The sequence below is a fragment of the Heliconius melpomene genome, chromosome 12 (assembly GCF_056956725.1).
Source record: "Heliconius melpomene rosina isolate 202511_hmr_F chromosome 12, ASM5695672v1, whole genome shotgun sequence".
Taxonomy (NCBI): domain Eukaryota; kingdom Metazoa; phylum Arthropoda; class Insecta; order Lepidoptera; family Nymphalidae; genus Heliconius; species Heliconius melpomene.
In genome coordinates this window covers 2,712,053-2,723,095 of record NC_140400.1, presented here as the reverse complement: position 1 = coordinate 2,723,095, position 11,043 = coordinate 2,712,053, and positions in this window count along the sequence as shown.

The following is an 11,043-nucleotide window of genomic DNA, read 5'->3' as shown; positions in this document are numbered from 1 at the left end:
GTATTCTTCTATGAAAATGTCTGTATCGCAACAGCAGTCTTAAAAATATGTGGGCTGGAACTCATTAATAAAGTGTGAGAGAATTTTGTTAACATTATTTAAAAGCACAATTTGTATTACCATACAAAGCTTATTTGGTTAAATTGTTTCATTTGAAAATACTTACTTTTATAGTATTTTAGTTACGTGATTGAAATCTTAAAGTCATGCGTCGGTAGTTATTAGTATTTTTAAAATAATATTTGAATAATCTTTAAATATTTATTTGGTTTTTTATGTATCATTTACTTCGAATAATAGATACAGCTTTGTAAAATAAACATATTTAAAAAATATTTTTTTCACCATGTGTGTTTTGTACGAGACAGGAGTAGGGGCAAGAGGTATAACTATGAAGTCATTTTATAGTTTGCTGAAAAATCTCCGCTTGAGTCAGATGGTGATCTGAAGAGCTCGAATGTTAAAGGCGAATATGCACTTGGGTGATGGGGTTAGGTTCACAAGTTCACAAGTTACAGGTTCAGATAGGTTCCCAGATAGACTGAGGGTTCCTCTCCCCGCAACTCTACGGGCACCTTATCTAAAGGAAATTCACCTCATACTTTCGCCCAAGAATGAAATTAAAATAAAACCTTTGCTTTTTTAAAATTTTTACTTCGAGCGGTATTGATACTAATCTAAAACTTTAATATTTTATATATTTTTTCTTTTACATAAAAGTGTAGACCAGATGACAGATTTTGTGATGACTTTATCAACAAATTAAAACAATATAATAATATAAGTCACGTGACGATGACATGGTCAAACAGTAACATATTACGGCAATGGAATTCCACAAATAGATTTATCTTCAGAAGTTTCACGAAAAAATCTTTATCAATTTACGCCGTTTTGACCTCATGTTATCTTAAAAGGGAAGTATTATTATTTTGCAATATTTAACCTTTGATATGTAATATGTACATTTTACATATATTATAAATATGTATTAATAAAAATATTCAATAATTATAATAATTACCCCCCCAGGGGACCACCTTGACGTGGTGGGGGGGCTTAAGGGAACTGGTGCTGTAATCAAGTCTGAACACCTAGACAATAACATAAAGCTATGAGCTTTAAAGAACCATTAACATCTTGGTAAAACTTCCCAACGAACGGTCCCAATTGTGAAAATGGAATTACGAAGTAAAGTTAAACGTTTAATGCCGCTTCCCGGGGGTGATCGCCGGGGCGCACCTGGAGCCGACGCTGGGTGCCACAGTATGCGAACCGTCGGTGGTAAGGGGGTTATCAGACGGATCCTTACCGGGAATGTACCCGAAGAAGTCACGTCTAGCCACATTTCTATAAATCCGATCCACGAGTCTTCGACTCCTCTAGCTTTGGATGTTTCGATGGTAGCTTCGGCAATGAGACCAGAGACCACCAAAGCTGGTAAACCACGTGTGCGCATGAAATGGGACAAGGAAATCAACATATTCATAATGCGTACATACCTCAAAATAACAAATTTAGAAACAGATTTAACCCAGTACCGTCAAAAACTGCATCGCCATTTCACCACCAAATACTCAAATACTCACGTTTCTGAACAACGATTGTCAGATCAGCTTAGAGCCATAATTAGGAACAAATATCTATCCGATGACGAGATTAAAGTTCTTAGTGAAGAAGTCAAAAGCATTTTGGAAACAAATACTAATGATAATACGACTAATGTGTCAACTAGTCATAATTCAAGGTTCATCAAATTCATTTACAAATACCTCTTTACATATTGATATTCGGCACACAAGTAATACTGAATCTTTTAATACACAACAAACTTCTAGAGAAATAGATAAACAAAACAATTGCTCACAAAACACAATTACAAAAATACCTAGTATACAACTCGACACTCATTTACACTCACACTGTACAGAAACTCTTAAATCTCTTTTGGAAGAAAATTTAAGTAAATATACCAATAGCGATCCAACATTACGTCCAAGACTTCCAAAATTAACCATCAGCTCAAAGTTATCACATATTATCAAAATCTTTAATAACTCTATACTACCGGAAAAAACAAACTCTTTGAATAATATAATTGACACACATACTCTTATTTATTGTACGGCTATAACTATTACAACATATTTAAATTTCAAAGTAGATAATAGAACTAATAATAAGATCCACAGACCTGAACCAGCGTGGCAAATTAGATTAAAATCAGATATTGACGAGTTACGTAGGAATATTGGGAGATTAACACAATATAAAATTGGTAACAGAAGTAAACATTTAGTTAAAAGTGTAAATAAAATATTAGCAACTACGAAAAAACATAGCTCCCGTGAAGTTAATAATAAACATTTAAGTGAATACATGGACACTTTGAAACAAAAACTTACAGTAAAAAGTCACAGATTAGCACGGTATAAAAAAGCACAAGATAATAAAATTTAAAAATAATAATAAAATTTTTACTCAAAATGAAAAGCAATTTTATCGTAAATTAAAAAGTAATACTGAGATACAACATCCACCATCCGAAGAATCTTTAAAAAAATATTGGGTAAACATATGGGCTCAAAGTGTAGAGCACAACAAAGACGCTGAATGGATTAAAGAAGAAAAAAATAACTTGAAACTGTAACTGAAATGAAATTTAAAAATATTGAAATTGATGAATTTAGGCAAATTGTAAATAAGACACATAATTGGAAATCACCCGGTGTAGATCACATACAAATTTCTGGATTAAAAAACTTCACATATTGCATAATAAATTAACTCAACAAATTACAGATATCATAAAGGGAAATAGCATTCTTCCGAATTTCTTAACTCGAAGAATTACGTACATGTTAGCAAAAAGCGATAGAACAGACGATCCATCTCAATATAGACCAATAACTTGTCTACCTACACTTTATAAGATCATAACTTCCTGCATATCACATAGAATCAACAAACACTTAGAAGCCAATAAAATCATGACGGAAGAACAAAAAGGATGCAGAAAATCACATAGAGGCTGTAAAGAGCAATTAATCATTGATTCTGTTTTATTGAAGTATGTCCAAAAGAATCGAAAGAGCCTTTTTGTGTCATATATTGATTACAAAAAGGCTTTTGATAGTATTCCTCATACTTGGCTGATAGAAATTTTACAAATATATAAAATTAATCCTACAATAGTGAACTTTCTTAAAAATACTATGCGAAATTGGCAGACGACATTACATCTAAGAACCAATTTTGATAATATTAGTACTCCTCATACCATTAATATAAAAAGAGGAATATTTCAAGGTGACTCATTAAGTCCAATTTGGTTTTGCTTAGCTCTTAATCCGCTTTCTAAACAATTAAATTTATGTAGATTAGGTTTTGATTTAAAAAAAAATAGGAAAACACTTTATCAACTCAGTCACTTATTATATATGGATGACCTGAAGTTGTACTCTAACAAAGAAACTCATATGACACAGCTATTAGATATAACATCAAATGTTTCAAAAGATATCAAGATGAATTTTGGTTTAGAAAAATGCAGAAAATTAAATGTAGTAAAAGGTAAAATAACAGAAGGTAACTATATATTAAATGAACAAGATAGTATAGCAGCTATGAAGGATAACGAATTATATAAATACTTAGGGTACAATCAGGGACGGCTAATAGAACACAAAAATATAAAAGATAAATTAAGAAAGGAATATTTTAATAGAATTTATTTATTAAGTAAACGGCAACTATATAGTAAAAAATTATTTAAGGCTATTAATACTTACGCAATACCTGTACTAACCTATTCATTCGGCATCATCAAATGGTCAAACACAGATATCAAACAGTTAGAAAGTAAAACAAGAACGACTCTTACACAACACCGATACCATCATCCAAAGTCTGCCATAGAGCGTATAACTTTAGCCAGAAAAGATGGAGGAAGAGGGAATTGATATAACATTTTTACATAATAGACAACTAATAAATCTTAAGCAGTTTTTCTATATTAAAAAATCTGAAAGTAAACTCCATGAAAGGATAATTGCAATAGATAATAACTTTACACCACTAAATCTTAAAAACGAAACTATTGTACAGATAAATAAACTAGATACTATCAAGGAAAGAATACATAATTGGAAAAAGAAGGAGCTCCATGGCAGACATCCAAATGACTTAGAATTATCACATGTAGATAAAGATGCTTCAAATAAATGGCTATGTTTAGGTGGATTATTTCCGGAGACGGAAGGTTTTATGTTAGCAATCCAGGATCAAGTTATTACAACTAAAAACTATAGAAAATACATCATAAAAGACAGAACATTGGATAGCGATCTATGTCGTAAATGCAATAATAAGCCAGAAACCATACAACATATCACCGGCGGGTGCATCTCATTAACACAAAACGATTATACACATAGACATAACGAATTAGTAAATATTATTTATCAGAAATTAGTTCTTAAATTTAAGCTCACTTTCGATCCACATACTCCATATTATAAATACACACCTCGTCCAGTGTTAGAAAATCAAAGCTATACTTTATATTACGATCGGACTATCTTAACTGATCACACTATATATAATAACAGACCAGACATTACATTTGTAGACAAAATAAATAAACATACATATATAATAGACATAGCAGTACCTAACACCAACAATTTACAATCAACGATAAGTGAGAAAATACGTAAATATACAGAATTACAAGAAGAAATTAAAAGAGTATGGAAAATGGAGTGTGTTACAATAGTTCCCATAGTAATATCAACAACGGGTGTTATTCCGAAAAATTTAACATGGTCTTTAAATGTTCTTAATTTACCTAGATTTACTTACTTGACTCTTCAAAAAGCGGCTCTCTTAAATACGTGTAGAACAGTTAGAAATTTTTTACATTTGGGTTCAGATAGTGATGCAGTTATAAACCAAATCAGCCAGACCTGATCCTGCACTTGGTACATACCCGTGCTGGTTCATCTTACCAGATGTTACCTGAGATATCTAACCGTTAAATACATAATAATTAAAAAGTACGTAATATTGATAGGATTTTTCACCTTCAAGCTTTATCCCGCAAATAGCAGGATAGAGAGAACCTAATGTCAAAACACTCCGTTCTTTACGTTAAGCCTCAATATATAATAATGTGGATTTAGTGATGGGAGTCAAAGCCACTCTACCTTGTCACAGCTGGGAAATTAAAAGAATTCACTCATTCATTCGGAGTCTTGGGCTATTGTAGGAGGAAAGCGGGCGAAGCCGCGAGTGGGCTGTTAGTATAATCATAAAATTGACAAACGCACTACTCACCAACTACAAGTTTATTACCTAATTTGGCCTTCGACATACTATCAACCCTGATTTGACAAGGAAATATATTGGACTTTTTTGTGAGTAGGTGAATGGTGAATAATATAAATTATATTTTATATAGGTGTATCATCAAAAATTTTCATGATGCACAAAATAATCACTTTGAACGGTAAAATACATATTTTGGGTATTTTATTAAAGTTAGCTAAGTGTAACATATAATTAATAATAATTTTGTTTGGCATTGGCATATATAGTACTTTTATTATTTTTTAAAATTATTTGACATCGAGAAATGGAACATGTTTAAAAAATAAAAGAGTATAAAATAGCGGGCATGGATCGTACGACGAACACAATTTTGTAAACGCCTGGAATATAAACATAGTAGCCTAACGCTTGTTTTACTTACCCTCGCTATCCACCTCCATCATATAAGTGCCTTCATGGTCTTATACCGCTAGCCATCGACAAATGGAGAGAGCTATGCCTGGTTTTACTCTATGCGAAAAAGTCAGAAACGATAAAATATATAGGTGAACGAAGGCGACTGACATAGCTCTCAAAATCTGCAAGCTGAAGTGGCAATAGCCAGGCCATATTGTCAGGAAGAACAGAAACCAATGGGGAAGAGAGGTCCACGAAAAGCGACCACGTTTCGACAAATGGAGCACAGGGCAGCAGTGGAGTTTAAAAGGCTGATAGATAGCTATCTATTATAGCTTAATGTGTGCAATTATTGAGGTTTGTTAAAACCGATTAAGTAATTTTAAAATTTACCATTATTAAAAAAAAAGTATAAATTTATTTATTTAATATAGTTTAGCTTTAATATAGATATAATACAGGTGACATCATTAAGCCTCCGTCTTCTAAACTTATTTAAATTTTTTAATTTGTTTAATATGTTCTTTGAACCAACTCGTATAACGAATACGTCCGCTACTTGTATAGATGTTTTTTGTCATTGTGGGACTGTAGAAAAACAAATTATTACTAATCTGAGCTCGGATCATTGTGGTCAACTGTTTTCGGTAATAGATAAAACAGTCGCAGAACGTAAACAAATATCAATTAGACCAATTACTGAAAATAAAATTAATCTTTTTAATAATAGAGTGAGTGAAAGAATTTCAAACTTAGAAATAACCGGACTAAATCCGAATCAGCTATATTGTAAAGTTTTTAATTTACTCTCTACAGAGTTTGATAAAAGTTAAACAAATATATAAAAACTCGAAATTAACTTTTAGCGACTGGGCAACTGTTGGTATATACCGAAACAGAAACACACTATACGAATTATATAATATGAGGCAATGGAATCAAAATCCGGAGTTCTTGTTAAAAGTTAGAAATTTTTCAAAAATATTTAAAAAGGTATGTGGCCAGGCTAAGTCTATGCATATAAGAGCAAAAATTTTGAACTCTAATAATAAAATTAAAGCTACATGGGATGCTATTACTACTGTAACTGGGAGATCTAGAGCTGTCAGTGAACCTATTAAATTAAAAGTTAATAATATAATCTTAAATTCAGATTTAGAAGTGGCAAATACTTTTCAAAATTTTTTTTCTGATATATCAACTGAAGTAACACGTTCACTGCCATCATCTCCTTCGAAAGCAGAATTAATACTAAAAACCCATGTAAATAGTTGTAGACAAAATTTTGTGTTTAAGAATGTGTCACCAGAAGAAATTTTCAAAACTTTTAAAAGCCTTAATTTAAAGAAAACTGGTGACTTATGGGGCATGTCTGTTAAAGTTTTTAATTCAATTATACCTAATATTGCTCCTTACCTTGCTTTAATTTTTAACAATTGTGTAGAATCCGGTACTTTTCCTGATTTAATGAAATATAGCAAAATAGTGCCGCTTTACAAAAGTGGAGATAGATCTGAACCTGGAAATTACAGACCGATTTCTGTTTTGCCATCCTTAAGTAAAGTATTTGAAAAAATAATGTTCAACCAGCTCACAATTTTCTTAAATATTAACAATTGTTTCCATAGTGAGCAATATGGTTTCACCAAAGGTAAGTCCACTACGGATGCGGGTGCTGCACTCCTAAAGCACATTTATGACGCATGGGAGAGGTCACAAAATGCAATTGGAGTGTTTTGTGACTTATCCAAAGCCTTTGATGGCGTAGACCATGTAACTCTGTTATTAAAATTAAAACATTATGGTATACAGGATACTGCCCTTGACCTTATTGCCTCATATTTAAACCAAAGAATCCAGAAGGTTAGTATAAATAATGTAAAATCATCTGGATCTCCTCTAAAGATGGGCGTTCCACAAGGATCCATTCTTGGTCCCCTTTTATTTCTTCTTTACATTAACGATCTGCCTTTTTATGTGAAGAACCTATGTGATATTGTACTTTTCGCGGATGATACCTCTTTAATATTTAAGGTTGACAGAAATAAAATAAACTATGACGATGTGAATAGCGCATTATCGCATATTCTTCGTTGGTTTGATGTTAATAATCTAATGTTAAATGCTAAAAAAACGAAATGTATTGAGTTTGCTTTACAAAATGTTAAAAAAAATAATTTCAGTCTACTAATTAAAGGAGAAACTCTCAATTTGTCGGAATCAGCTATTTTCTTAAGTGTTACTATAGATTCCAAACTCCAGTGGAACGCTCATCTGGAAGCACTTGCGGATAAACTCAGCTCTGCCGCGTTTGCATTAAAAAAAGTAAGACAAATGACGGACGTTGACACTGCCCGACTAGTCTACTATAGCTATTTCCATAGTATTTTATCTTATGGAATGCTGCTATGGGGCAGTGCTTCAGACATAAATTCAATATTTATCCTCCAAAAAAGAGCCGTGAGATATATTTATATACTAAGAGCGCGAGATTCTCTGCGAGATGTTTTCAAAGATGCAGGTATTCTTACAGTTGCTTCCCAATTTATATACTATAATATTCTCTTTGTCCGACAAAATATACATTGTCATAGTAAACATAGTGACAATCATACGATAGAAACAAGAAATAAAGATAAGATTGTTACTCCAAGTTTTCGCCTCCAAAAAGTTAATAAATCTTTTATGGGTCTGAGCATACGTGTATATAATAAAATTCCACAGTGTATTCTAGATTTGCCACTTCCAAAATTTAAAATATCAGTAAAAAAAATTCTAACAAGTAAAGCTTATTACACTGTTCAAGAATACTTAGAGGACAAACATGTATGGAATTAATGTCTATTGAATGTAATGCAGGATAGCTGCCAACTAATGTAATAGATTGTACCATTGATTTTGAAAAGAGCAACTGTTGAGTTTCTTGCCGGCTCTTCTCAGCAGAACTGCCTTCCGAACCGGTGGTAGCTTTTTGTTCATATGTTGATTCGACGATTCAAAAGTGCTTATTATAAGTTTATTTGAATAAAGAATATTTTGAATTTTGAATTTTGAATAGTAGTCGAAATTTGGTAAATAAACCATGTAGGTCCATTAAAAATATATTTTATGAAAATAATGTTAAACCCCAAGGAGGTTGGTCGTCCTTTACGGCTTTGTCCGCCAATCCCCGCTCGCTTCTTCGTTCACAATATTGTTGATTTCTCAATACTATATTACTTACAAAACACTCACACTTTACCATTTTTATGTAGGTACTAGAAATATTATAGCAAAATAAAATATAAAACCTTTTTTATAACGTTATATAATTTAATTCTCAGTACAAAATGATTCACATGGCAAGAGTTCATCGAAGTAATAAATGTGTTTCCCCTATTGAGTTTAACATCGCTATATAATTATCAGTTAATAATAATAATATTAATGACTTTCGTTCTGCACGAGTAATATCTATAACACCATTTCAAATCTGTATTCTAGTATGATCCGTTATTAATTTGATTTATTTTAAATACATTTTTACTTTAAACATCTCAAAAATCTAATAATGAATCGTATTGGATTATATGGCGCAGAACCACTAGATTGCGCACTCAAGGGAATTAAATATTTAACATTTTCATTTCCTCGGTCTTATAACTTCGAGCTTACTTACTTCGGCTTCGAGTTCCACCGCTTTACAGATCTCAAGAATTCGATGGAAACGGGGGAACGGAAGTGTATTTATTGCAACAGAGTGTCTTAACACTATGATGCCCAAGTTCCCTTTGCCTGTTATAAAAATCACAGTCAAATAATTTTTATTTAAAATAAGAAGTTCCATGCTTCATTTTTTAACGGGCCACAAGTATATCAACACAAGATTAGGATTAGTTTTTAAAATTCACCGCTATTATAATTGTCATAATAATTAGATATTTTGATAGCGAAACTTTTTACATATCCATATAGCGAGGTCTTTAAACCTTAAATTTAACAATTACCGATCCAAAATTAGATTTAAATTCACAACCATATCATACTCGTATAAAAAGCAAGCAATGAGGATTCTCAGAACACTTATATAAAATACTTATTAAATAACGAACTGGTAAAATTATATTTAATATTATAAGCACGTCTGTTTAATCTGTAATTACTTAAAAGGCTAAGTAATCTGTTAAAATAAAAATAATTACTGTTTTGAATACCTGTACTAAGTTTGCTTTTAGCACCTCATCTTATTGATTTTTTCACCCACGCTGAAAATATAGAAGATATTAACATTAAGAAGAGTTATGTGCTTAAATATATTTAGATAAAGGATAAATATATAATGTTTATAATTTTTTTTTAGTTTTGAGTCTATTAAATTGTATTTTTAATTATATAACTACTATATCAATTAAAAGAGATAAGAATATTTAAATTAATTCGAAGAGCAATTATTATAACGTGACTATTAAATTTGAAAAAATAAGCTAATTTGAGTGCCTTACAAAAGATTGAATAATTGAAACGTGACTTTGTATTTTAATGTAGGAAATTAGATCAATCATCATCAATACTAAATACATGCAAAAGATTCCGCCTTACTGTGTGACTGACAGACAACGTACAGTGGTGGCGGTTGTGCAGATTTAATATTTTTTTCTTAAAAATAATGTCAGCTTCACGCCGTAACCTGCACACAGCAGGGTAGGCAGAGGGAACCTCGTGTTAAGACAATGTGTTCCTCTCTTCCCGTTGAATTCTGGATGCATTGCGTCTAAACTTAATTGATTTAGTGGTAACTGAAAGTATTAGGGCAAGTCAATCTTTTTATTGTATTTATATAATTATATAGTCCTCTACATACATATAATATAGTTATCCTCTAAATATAATATAGGTAGCTCTTAAATAGAAAATATGTTTTAACAGATAGATAACATTAATTAATCAAAATAAGCTTTTTTTTATTTAGGTACCAAAGATAAATAATAACTCATTTTATATTGTCTTTTACGTATACCTTACGTCTACTCGTGTGTGTCTCTATATTTTTGTTCTTCAGTCGTTATTTAGTACAACTTACAAGGTTATAATACAGCCGACAAGTTGTGGCCGCTCTGTAGTTAGGATTTTTTTCTTACTTTTCATTATTCTCTTCCCAAGTTCTGTGAGTACCAATGGGTAATGTTCAGCCTTCAAAACTTCTTCGGTACTTCAAGACCACGGCCCACGTCTGCCGATAAATGGTTTTATAACGAAATAATTCAATCTATCGTTTAGTTCGTTCTGAATGTATATATTTCGAGAGACGTTCTTGCAACGTTAATCCAACTGTACGCA